Below are 12,877 nucleotides of genomic sequence, written 5' to 3'. Positions count from 1 at the left end.
TTGTTTAGGATTGAAATGGCAGGAAAAAGGTTTACAAGCGACCAAACTTGGTGCTTTCGGGTACGGTGTATTTTGTATATGGTTTGGTATTTGGATAAGTTGGTGACGTGTATTGTATTATATTGTAAAAGTGTTGTTAGAATAGGGATAGACTTAAGGGGGTTAATAGATAGGTTGGGAGGGGAGTCCGGTGGGGGGGTGCCTGACCCAGCCCCGGACTATGCGGACATGGGAGGACATGGGGCGGGGGGCTGGTCTGGGGTGTTGGGTGTGGTGGTGGGGGCCAGCATCTGGACTATGCGGACGTGAGAGGACATGAGGCGAGATACTGGCTGGGGTGGTGGAGTTTAGGTAAGAAGGGTAAGGTTAGGGAAAGTCAGGATGTGTATAGTGTGATTTAAAAAAAAAAATATATTTTTAAAAATTGGGATTAGTATTATTATATTTTGGATTGTTTTGTTTATTATTATTATTATTTTATTTGTTATTATTATTATTATTATTATTATTATTATTATTATTTTATTTGTTATTATGTTGTTTGATTATTATTATTATTATTTTATTTGTTATTATTATCATCATTATTATGTTGTTTCTTTAGGCCCTTGGTTGACGCGGGTCGGGGGATTTTCTGTTGGTACTTTTGATTACGTTTATATGATGTTTGTATATATATTCTAGTTATTGTTTGGTTTCGGACGAAGTGTAGATGTAAGTATATAAGAGTGGGGTGTATGTGGCCGGGTCTGGTATGGTTTTCTCTTCTCATATACAGAGATGTATATAAGAAAATTTGTTTATAAGAATTGGGTTGTGACTTTTTGGTTATATGGAATTAGTTATGTATTTGTTTTTCAGTTTATGTTTTGTAAATTTATATAAAATAAAGAGATACAGGATGTAACAGGATCAGTACAGGATAAGTAATGTAATGTATGTACACAGTGACTCCACCAGCAGAATAGTGAGTGCAGCTCTGGAGTATAATACAGGATGTAACTCAGGATCAGTACAGGATAAGTAATGTAATGTAATGTATGTACACAGTGACTCCACCAGCAGAATAGTGAGTGCAGCTCTGGAGCATAATACAGGAAGTAACTCAGGATCAGTACAGGATAAGTAATGTATGTACACAGTGACTCCACCAGCAGAATAGTGAGTGCAGCTCTGGAGTATAATACAGGATATAACTCAGGATCAGTACAGGATAAGTAATGTAATGTATGTACACAGTGACTCCACCAGCAGAATAGTGAGTACAGCTCTGGGGTATAATACAGGATGTAACTCAGGATCAGTACAGGATAAGTAATGTAATGTATGTACACAGTGACTCCACCAGCAGAATAGTGAGTGCAGCTCTGGGGTATAATACAGGATGTAACTCAGGATCAGTACAGGATAAGTAATGTAATGTATGTACACAGTGACTCCACCAGCAGAATAGTGAGTGCAGCTCTGGAGCATAATACAGGAAGTAACTCAGGATCAGTATAGGATAAGTAATGTATGTACACAGTGACTCCACCAGCAGAATAGTGAGTGCAGCTCTGGAGTATAATACAGGATATAACTCAGGATCAGTACAGGATAAGTAATGTAATGTATGTACACAGTGACTCCACCAGCAGAATAGTGAGTACAGCTCTGGAGTATAATACAGGATATAACTCAGGATCAGTACTGGATAAGTAATGTAATGCATATACACAGTGACTACACCAGCAGAATAATGAGTGCAGCTCTGGAGTATAATACAGGATATAACTCAGGATCAGTACAGGATAAGTAATGTCATGTATGTACACAGTGACACCACCAGCAGAATAGTGAGTGCAGCTCTGGAGTATAATACAGGCTATAACTTAGGATAAGTAATGTAATGTATGTACACAGTGACTCCACCAGCAGAATAGTGAGTGCAGAACAGTTAAAACATTCTCTGCAGTGTCCAAATAATAATGCTATACAGTGCCCAGATACCAGTGCTCAGGTCCTGGTTTCTAAGCATTAGAGATTATAGTTGCTGTGGCACATCCTGAGGAGGATGGTGGAGGTCCATAGATGGTGGAGACCCCAAGGTATTTGTCCCTTTTGCACTTCCCACAAGTACAATTATTATTAATATTTTTATTACGGGTTCACTTACTTGCGCTTTGAACAGAACTTGCAAAAAATTATCCCAGCTATGAAAATCAGTAACGCAACAGCTACTGAAGAAGATATGTAAATGATATTGGATGGGGGGGAGGAATCTGTAAAAAAGGAAAAGCAATAGAAATTAAAGGGGTTTTCCAATACTGTTTTTTTTTTTATCACTGCAACATTTATTAATTTCTCTATTAATGCCTCCCGAATATCGTTATCTAATTTTTTTTTCTTTTCATTTACCATTATGCTCTTTTGTTTACCTCCTGTGTGTTCGTTATCTCGCTTTTCTAGTCATACAGTTCCCGTTAATTACTGCTTGTGTCCCAGCATGCAACGCGCTGGCAGCAAGGACTCATGACGCCTACTACACCCAGCTATAAACATTTTATAATCTCTGTTGCCATTTTATTGCTCTCATTAGATCAGTGAGCGCTAGAGATAAACGTGCAACATATCAGCACTGTATCAAACAAAACTCTCTTTTACATAATGGTAAAAAGAAACTTCATTTGACCCCAAAAATATACATTTCCCCAGAGCCGGGGTCCCAGAGCAGAGCGCTAGTATAGGCTCTGCTCCGGGACTCTGTGGAACCCCCAGACATCACTGTCCATATATGTCAGGGGCTTCCCGGGAGCCAGTGTACCGGGCAGAGTGCTAGTATATGCTATTCTCCGGGACTCTGTGTAATCCCCTGACATCAATGTCCATAAATGGAAAGTTATGTCAGGGGCTTCCCCGGAGCCAGAGTGCCAGGCAGAGCGCTAGTATAGGCTCTGCTTCGGGACTCTGTGGAATGCCCTTACATCACTGTCCATATATGGATAGTGATGTCAGGGGCTTCCCCGGAGCCTGAGTCCCGGGCAGAGCGCTAGGATGGGCTCTGCTCCTGGACTCTGTGGAATCCCCTGACATTACTATCCATATATGGACAGTGATGTCAGGGTCAACCACAGTGCCGTAGTCCTTGTCAGAGCGCTACTAGCACTCTGACAGGGACTCCAGCTCTGCTCCTGACATCACTGACATAATTTCTTCTGATAGATTCCGGTCCACCGCTAGGGGATAGACAATGACGCGCAGTCGCTGTGATAGCGCAGGAGTGGGCAGGCATGGTAAACACTGCTAGTGTAGAAACCACGCATGCTTACCACGCATGCCCACTCTTGCGCTATCACTACAACGCCTACGCGTCATTTTCTCTACGCTAGAAGTGGAGTAGAAACTATCAGAAGAAAGGGAGTATCCGGTCCACCACGTCCCTCAGTGTACAGTGATGTCAGGAATTACGTACCCCTACATTGAGCCAGCTGGAAAACGAAATTCAGAGATCATGGACAGGGTAGCGCCGTAAGTAAGGATTTTGCTACTGGGGACGCATCACATCACCGGCATTGGAATCGGGTGTTAGAAGATTAAATCAAAAGATAAGTATATTACAAATTACATTATTTTTTATCTGTGCAGTGAAATAGACATAAGTTATTTGGTTCCAGAAAACCCCTTTAAGGAACATTGAGACGTCGCCATTTAGTAGGAACATTTTTCTGAGGAGTTTTGGATTCACTGCAATACTGAGACTCTTAGAAGAATTAGTAGGAAGGTTAGAAGACATCAGGCCATAAATCCTGGAAAAAATATGGAAGCTACACCCACCAAAAAACAAACAAACAGTTGTATGGGGTCAGTAAGAGCAGCACTGTCTACCAGGAAGAGACCCAAGTATGTCATTTCTAGACCACCAGGGCTGTTACCTTTAAATCCTTCACTTCTCTACACACCAGGGATGTTACCATTAAACCCTTAACTTCTCTAGACCACCAGTGATGTTACCCTTAAATCCTTTACCGCTGCAGACTCCTTGGGATGTTACCCTTAAATACTTAACTACTTTAGACCACAAGGGATGTTACCCTTACATCCTTAACGTCTCTAGATCACCAGGGATGTTACCCTAAATCCTTAACTTCTCTAGACCACCAGGGATGTTACCCTAAATCCTTAACTTCTCTAGACCACCAGGGCTGTTATCCTAAATCCTTAACTTCTCTAGACCACCAGTGATGCTACCCTTAAATCCTTCACTTCTCTACACCTCCAGGGATGTTATCGTCAAATTCATCAATTCTCTAGACCACCAGGGATGTTACATTGAACCCTTTCACTTTTCTAGACCACAGGGAAAAGGTCTAGGACCACCTTCTGCTCCATGGGAGGTTTCTGTCCTCCCTGAGCTCGCCTTAGGACACCTGTGTTACGGTAACCCTTTAAAGAAGCACTACAGCATTTTTTTGGGCTATATAGTGCAGCATAGACTGCTATTAAAGAATAATGTAGAGGCTCCTGTGTTTGCCTTGTGTACACCTGTTTTAATTAATGTGCCATTTATGGTTTGTCTGCCATCTTGGTTCCTTCTTTCCCTCTGATATGGTTCCCTTAATTCAGACGACATTTCCCATGATGCTTCTGTCTTTGCAGAGGTGCCAGAGTCTCATCACACTGCACTCATCACCACATCCAGGAGTACCGTGACCTGGGTAAATCCCTGCAGCGCCTCCGGGGGGAATTGGTAGTGGCCCATGGCAGGGCGGCCAGGTCCTCTGGGGCGAGGAGGGCTCGCAGCAAAAAACAGGCAAAAAATATGGAGCGAGAAATAACGGAGATGGAGGAAAAACGCCAAGAAATTGTGTCCGGAGGAGGTGCCTTTGCAGAAAAACTCAGAAATGATGACCGCTTTGCAGAGATGGCGTCCTCTAGCACAAGAGAGAAAGGCAAAGAAAATAAAGAATCAGTAACCGCACCATCGGCACCAGTCTCCACCAGGTCCCCACTGAGGGAGGAAAGTGACTCCGAGGTGCCGACCGAGACTGGGGAGACCGGCAGCGAGGAGGAGGAGAGACCAAAAGTGGTAAAGAAGGTGGTGGAGGCTTATAATATCCATTTGCCTTCCACCTCGTCATCTGAAGGCAGCTCCGAGTCAAAGGAAGAGCTTCCCCCGGGTGTTCTCACCCAGATCCGGGACCTGGAATCCCCAGTATCAATGCAGGGATTCTGCTTCGGTTCGGAGCTGCCCGCAGAGATCGACAAGAGGAACCGGAGGAAGAGAACTGATACAGGACAGGTGAGGCTGGTATACCAACTGCAGTCTCCATTGCACTCAGGACCAGAGAATATCTCCGTTCGGGGTGCGGATCCCGCAAAACCCCCAGTTTCGGCTTCTGAAGTGGGGCCGGAACGGGTAAGCGGGGAGAAAAGAGGCCAGGCGAAATGGCACCGGACGCCATTCTCTGTAAAGGGGGCGGTGCCAGTGCTGTCGCGTTAGGGGCCGTGGTCCCAAGGCTGGTGGAAGGTGAGCCCCTGAAGCTGGCAAATGGCGTGAGTCAGGAGTTGGCGGAAGGGGCGGACCAGAAACCGGCGGTGCGTCCCTGGGATTCAGCTGACCGGAAGTCAGCCAGCCATGCAACATCCGGGCCGGCTGATGAAACAGAGCAAAGGTCAGCTGCTGCCTCGTACAGAGACGGAGCGGACAGGAGCGTTAAGCAGGCCGGTAGCCACCACGCTGTGGAAAGGGGGAGTGTCTCTGAAACCGCTGCCCAGGTTGGGGGCGGTTTAATACTAATCCCGCAGTTGACATTTCCGCAAGGTTCTGTCAGAGATGTAGACCCTCCCCCTTCAGTTGCCATGAACACCAGTGATGCGGAGGGTAGCGTGGAGGTACCGCTCATAACATCTGGTGGTCCCTCCACAAAAGCACCTGATGAAACGGAGGAAAAAAAAGGAGGATGGGCTAAAGTAAAAGAGAAAAATAATAGCATTGAGCCAGACCTGGTTAGGAATGTGTCAAATGTAAATAAAGATGTGATGGGTGTTGGTGGTAGGGTGTGTATAGGTGATAGGGCGTCAACCAGGGGATTAGAGGGGCCGGGTGCTCCCTATACTACTGCTCCCAGCAGATCTTATGCTGGAGTCGTGGGTGGGGGGGACCACCGGCTCACCCTTCCTTATCCTCAGGCCCCAGGGACGGTAACTTGCAACAACGTCTCCTGGAGGCCTTAAGGGAGGGGAAACAGACCTAACCGTAGGGGGTGTGCAGCGAGACCTATCCTTTTGGATAGAGAGGTACGGTCTGAAGGCCTTCCGAGAGCAGAGAGGAGATCAGTGGTCGCTCCCAACAACCGGGCCGGCCGCTGCCAGGAGGAATGTGTTCCGTCTCCGGTGGCGTGGCAATCATGCGTGCCCTCCCAAAAAGAGGGTGGTGGAGCTGCTACTGGGGATGGGCTTCAAGGCGAGTGACATCTTTGCCTTGATACATCCTCATGGTACGGCTGAGTTTGACATCAGCTTTGTTCACCCGGGGGGCCTTGAGGTCTTCTGGGGCAACTACGAGCTGATGAAAAGCGAGCCCGGCTGGAGGGATTTTTCTGCACAAGCAATATCCCGCCAGTATGGTCTCAAGAAGGTGACCGTTCTTACCCGTAACTAGTCACTTTCTTGCGTTGACGTCATGACCTGGTTGAGCAGATATGGCGAGGTGGCGCAGATTCCAAGGAAGAACTTAGACGAATTTGGCATCCGGTCAGGGGTCTGGACGTTCATGGTCAAACTTAAACGTCTGGGGCAAACTGTGTTCCACATTCCATCCTCCGCTTTTCTTGGGAGGGATCGTATCCTGGTTTTCTAACAGGGGCAACCGAAGCTGTGTCACCGGTGTGGCGACCCTTCACACTTGAGCACAGGCTGCACTGTGCAGAAGTGCGCTCATTGTGGAGGGGTAGGCCATCTGGCTGAATCGTGTGATCAGATTAGGTGCCATCTGTGTGGTGACCTAGATCACCCGTTCAGTAGGTGTCCTTGCTCTGTGGTCAATGCTGTCTCCAAATCTGTAGAGGAAGAAAGTGGGGTGGCTTCTGCAGGCGAGGAGGCATGCGGAGAGGGCGGAGCCCAAGGGCAAGTGAAGAATACCAAGAGAGGCCCCCTTCTTACCAGCGGAGGTTGGAGAAAAGGAGAAAGGAAAGGGAGCAGAGAGAAGCCCAGTCAACTGGGGTGATCTCTGGCCCTGACCCAGACCCTGCCCCAGACACAGATGCCCTTGGGGAGACCGATCTGAATGAGGAGATCAGGAGGATCCGGAGAGAGCGAGTGGCTGAAGACTCCCAGTCCTCCCATTATGAAAGTGTTGGTGAGGAGGAGAGGGTTCAGCCTAAAGAAAAAGGGACACAGGGAAAGAACTTAAAAGAGCCAAGAACATCTGGCTCTGCCCTGATCATGGAAGGCAGGACCTGCAGCCCTCTGGGTCTCTCCCCCAACCGCTACCAAGCCCCCGTGGATATTCCAGGTCCTCAAAGCGAGGAGGAGGGTGAGGTAGGGGTCTCTAGGGATGCTGAACCCTCTCCCTTGCGAGGTGCAGTGGCCTCGGGGGTGGGGGTTGCCCTGGAGTCGGAGGATAAGGAAGGGAAGGCAAAATGTCCAGAAGATATGGACTCCTGTTTCTAAAAAAAAAGAGGAATGGGGAACAAGTCTGAGGGGTCCTCCTCAGACAAAGAAAAGCAGGGTGGGAAGAGGAAAGCCGTCTAACTCAATCATCTTAGATGGCGGCACCCGCACCGTTGACGCTGGCATCGATTAACGATACGGCTAGATTTGCAGCCTTTGATTTTCTTGGCCGAGTTGAAGCCGACATTTTGTTTTTGCAGGAGACCAGGCTGTCCCTTTTGGCAGACGTCGTAAAATCTAGGAGGGAGTGGCGACGCGGGCCCTCCTTCTGGTCTCTTGCGGCTGAGCCGTATAGCGGAGTGGCGGTCGTTTTCACCTCTCCGGTAACATGCCGACGGATGATTGAGTTAAAAATGGGGAAGTGCTTGATCCTAGATGTTGTCATGAGGGGGCAATCACTAAGATTAATTCATATCTATGGTCCCCAGACCAAGAGGGACAGGAAAAGCCTCTTCATGAGAATTAAGCCTTTCCTTTTTACGAGCCGACAAGTTATCTTTGGAGGGGACTTTAATACGGTCGTTAGACCCCGAGACAGAAGAGGTTCCAGAGATAGACTGGCTTATGATAGTGTGGCATTAAATAGCATAGTTAGCGATGCTCGCCTGGTGGATATCCACATCAGGCATACCCCAGGCCACAAGGAGGAGGCCATCTCTTCACCAGTGTCCGTTGTTGAGGTGGAGTTCTCCGATCACTGTATGATTATTTTCTCTTTGAACATTGCAGAGTCCCTCCAGATGGGAAGAGGTATATGGAGGCTGAATTCTACTCTCTTGGAAGAAGCGGAGATAAGACAGGCCTTTGAGGATTTTCTTCAGAACCAGGTACCTTTGTTGGATCTCAGTGGTACTAAGTCTGAGTGGTGGGAGTTGTTTAAACGCCGGGTGGCAGGATTTTTCCGCAGGCTCTCGAGCCTCAGGTCCATGAGTAGGTACCGCCTATATCAGGAACTGAGGAGGAAACTCGAACATCTGGTCTCAACCGGGGGTAGTGGGGAGGAGATCTCCGGGGTGAAAGCTTTGCTCAGGAGGTGTCAGTATGATAGGCACGCATCTTTGGATCTTGAGAGGGATTTCGGGAGGTACCGCTCGCCCGACCCCTACAGGAACTGTAAGATGTTAGTGACTGACAATTAATGGGCTTGCCCTCAAAAAATCGCCAGGGCCGGATGGCTTAACATCCGAGTTTTCTAAGACTTTTAAAGGAACCCTAGTTCCCCTCTTGACTGAGGTGTTTAATGAGTGTCTTTCCTCGGGTACTTTGCCAATGTCAATGAGGAGGTCGGCCTTGATCGTTTTATCGAAGGGTAAAGACTCGACCCGTATTGAGAATTGGCGTCCCATAGCGCTGCTCAATACGGACAGAAAGGTTCTCGCAAAGGTGCTGTTTAATCGGCTGGTGAAGTTTGCATCCCGGCTCCTTTCGCCGGTCCAGCATTGCTCTGTTCCAGGCCGCAGCATGTTTAGTGCTGTCCTCAGTGTCAGAGAGGCAGTGGAGCAGGGAAATTCTGGTTGGTGGGAGGGGTACATCCTGTCCTTGGACCAGGCCAAGGCTTTTGACCGGGTGGACCACGAGTACCTCTGGTCGGTCCTTCTGAGGTACGGCCTACCGGGGGGGGGTTTGTCAATTGGCTACAGACCTTATACACTGGGGCTGAGACTTTTGCGCTGGTGAACGGTTTGGTTGGAACCCCCTTTGAGGTTGGGTCTGGTGTCCGCCAGGGTTGTCCCTTGAGCCCTTTGCTATATGCGTTTGCAGTTGATCCTTTTCTTAAAAGGATCGATCGTGGGCCATTGGCGGGAATCGGGGCCGGCCTGGAGGGGCAGGAAGCCACTCAGAGGGTGGTTGCGTACGCAGACAACGTCTCAATTTTTGTCTCCTCGAGAGGGGAGGCAGAGTGGGTGATGTCGGAAGTGGAGCGTTACTCATTGGCATCTGGGTCCAAGATCAACCGGGATAAGTGCAAAAGTCTCTGGCTGGGAGGAGGAGATCCTGGTTTTGATCTCCCGGACACCCTTACAGAGCCTCATGGGTCTGCTAAGATCTTAGGAGTAGAATTTGGCCTGGGTGATTACCCCAAGAAGAACTGGGAGGATAGGCTGAATCTAGTTGCCCAGAGGGAAAGAGTTCACCTGGCCAGGGCCTACCTGGTGACCATGTTGCTTTACCTGGGCAGTGTGTGCATCTTGCCAGAACCTCTCTGGACCCGGGTCTATAGCCTGTTCTTGAAGCTGTTATGGGGGAACAGGCTTAACCTAATCAAGAGGGTGGTTACTTACCTACCAAGGACACTAGGCGGGTTAGGTATGGTTAACCCGGTGGTGTTCCTAGTGAACACCTTTGTTAAGATCAACCAGGCAAACCTCTGGCAAGAGAGGGCTCCTTGGTGGATATCCTCCTGCAGGGGGTGGTTTCGGCCTTTCTTCCAGGAATGGGAGAGAGAAGGGCAAGTGAAAGACCTGCGCACACCTCACGGACATCTCCCGGCTTATGCCACCCTGGCGCTGAAGATTGTTCGCCGGTGGGGTCTAGAGGTGTGGGAGATCAGGACCATGTCGAGAATATTTCTTGACAGGAGGGTCCTGATGACCCACTTCCAGAAGCCCCTGGCGCTCAAAGACTGCCCAAGTAGTGACCTCGGGGTGGGATTAAAACTTCTAAATTCAGCGAGGATTCCCCAGAAGTTTTGGGATCTGGCTTGGCGTTGCTTCCATGGGAGACTGTATGTGAGGGGCAATCTAAAGTGCAGAAGCTCTGATGATGGGGATTGCCCCCGGGAGGAGTGCGGCGGAGTGCTGGAAAGCATGGAGCATTTCCTGCTTCATTGCCCTTTCAATACAGAGGTATACAAAAGGGTGGGTGCCTCCATTGGTTGGCCTGGCCTAACCAGCCTCTCCTATGCTGGGTGGGCCTATGGAGTGTTCGGAGACCTCGGTGGTAGGGACCATTGCACCTTGTTTCTAGTCAGTATAGTGGTTAGGCACTTTATGTGGAATGCACGATGTCTAGTTTCTACCCAGAAGAAAATCCTCCTAGTGGATGAGGTTGTTAGCAATATCATGGGTGACCTGGTGAAGGTGCATTCTTTGGAGGTCGGCAGATTGGGAGCATCCAAAGCCTCTCGTCTTTGGAGGGGCTTTTCCTTTTGGGTGCCTTAATGTGTCTGCCTTCAAGAGGGAGGGGGGGGGGTCGTCACCGGTGCTCAACTGGAGGTGGGGGTCTGCGTTCCGCTGAGGCACCAAAAAAATAAAATAAAAAATATAGCGATAGGGCTCGGAATAAGGGAAAGGTGAGGGTCAGCATAGGGTCAGCTTTCAATAGGGTCAAGAAAGGGCTAGTAATAGGGTAAGGAGATAGGGCAAGCGATAGGGAGGGTGCAGCGGTGGACGTGGTACCTTGGCCTCTGGGGGGGTGCTGGGGGGGGGCTTTCCCTTCTCTCTATCTGGTGATGGGCTAGGTAAGCACTGGAAGATTTTTGTTTTGTTTAGGATTGAAATGGCAGGAAAAAGGTTAACAAGCGACCGAACTTGGTGCTTTCGGGTACGTTGTATTTTGTATATGGTCTGGTATTTGGATAAGTTGGTGATGTGTATTGTATTATATTGTAAAAGTGTTGTTAGAATAGGGATAGACTTGAGGGGGTTAATAGATAGGTTGGGAGGGGGGTCGGGGGGGGGGGGGGGTGTGTGCCTGACCCAGCCCCGGACTATGCGGACATGGGAGGACATGGGGCGGGGGGCTGGTCTGGGGTGTTGGGTGTGGTGGTGGGGGCCAGCATCTGGACTATGCGGACGTGAGAGGACATGAGGCGAGATGCTGGCTGGGGTGGTGGAGTTTAGGTAAGAAGGGTAAGGTTAGGGAAAGTCAGGATGTGTATAGTGTGGTTTAAAAATATATATATATAATGTGAAAAAAAAATGATTCAAAAATAAAAAAATGTGGATTAGTATTATTATATTTTAGATCCGATTGTTTTGTTTATTATTATTTTATTTGCTATTATTATGTTTGATTATTATCATCATTATTATGTTGTTTTTTTAGGCCCTTGGTTGACGCGGGTCGGGGGATTTTCTGTTGGTACTTTTGATTACGTTTATATGATGTTTGTATATATTCTAGTTATTGTTTAGCTTCGGATGAAGTGTAGATGTAAGTATATAAGAGTGGGGTGTATGTGGCCGGGTCTGGTATAGTTTTCTCTTCTCATATACAGAGATGTATAGAAGAAAATTTGTTTAGAAGAATTTGGTTGTGACTTTTTGGTTATATGGAATTAGTTATGTATTTGTTTTCAGTTTATGTTTTGTACTTTTCTATAAATTAAAAAAAAGTTACACTGTTATGGGGAAACTTATAAAACATATATAGGATGTACCTGATATCTGAAGTGTCCATGACTTGTGAATGTTTCCTGATCCACTCATTGAAATAAGACAAGTATAATTTCCAGCGTCACTGGGTCGGAGGTCTGTTATTTGGAGCACTAGGTGGCGCTGTGAGCTCAGGAAGGAGATTCTGGAGTCTGTGAAGTTTGAGGCGGTTCTTTTGTCATTTGATGCAAAATGTAGAGAGTGAGGTCCGTCTTCTTTCCTCCATATGATTAGTTTCACGTTGGACGTATTTATTGTTCTGTTTTTTTCATCTAAGCAGCTGAAGGTCACGGTGTCCCCGGGAGAAAATAAAACCTCGTTCAAACATGACACTGGAACCATATCTGGAAGAGAAGACGAATCCTTACAATACATCTGTAATAACGGGGGGAAACCGAAGAGGCGCAAAACACTCAAATGTCATACAAACTATCACCTAAAATCAGTATTTAAAGGGATTGTCCAGATTAGATGCTCACTGCTCACATTGTCACCGTCCTGCTAGAGTCAACTACAACCCCCATCATGTGCTACTGAATGATCCAACAATGGCGAATCCGCAGGAGATTTATCACTGAAAACAAGGCATAAATGTAATCAGAATCATATTCACTGCCCCTAAAGGACATTTTTTTTTCTCGTATTCTCCTTTTAGAGCTCACATAAGTGGCAGCTAAAATGCCCCCATAGCAGTGCCAGACATACCACCCCACAGAGCATCACCCCATAGTAATGTGTCAGAACACTGTCCCCCGTAACAGTGCCAGCCACAGTGCCCCTATATCAGTGAATCCACCCTTTCTCATAGCAGTACCAGCCACAGTACCTTCATAGCAGTGCCAGACGTACCA

At 47.7% G+C, this 12,877-nt stretch overlaps 1 long non-coding RNA gene across 1 annotated transcript in view; it reads right to left on the bottom strand.

Moving 5' to 3' along the window:
- LOC142743699 (uncharacterized) overlaps positions 1 to 12,346 on the bottom strand; it is a 36,067-nt gene extending 23,721 nt beyond the window's left edge. Inside the window, exons 1-2 of the long non-coding RNA XR_012881624.1 lie at positions 12,032 to 12,346; positions 2,156 to 2,261 (exon numbers count right to left, since the gene is read on the bottom strand). This is a non-coding gene — a long non-coding RNA (uncharacterized LOC142743699). The remainder of the gene's footprint in view (positions 1 to 2,155; positions 2,262 to 12,031) is intronic.
- Between the last annotated feature and the right edge of the window lie 531 nt (positions 12,347 to 12,877).

This window comes from Rhinoderma darwinii, chromosome 2 (genome assembly GCF_050947455.1).
Source record: "Rhinoderma darwinii isolate aRhiDar2 chromosome 2, aRhiDar2.hap1, whole genome shotgun sequence".
Lineage (NCBI taxonomy): Eukaryota > Metazoa > Chordata > Amphibia > Anura > Rhinodermatidae > Rhinoderma > Rhinoderma darwinii.
The sequence above is the reverse complement of the archived record's forward strand: the minus strand, read 5'-3'. Positions and strand labels throughout refer to the sequence as shown.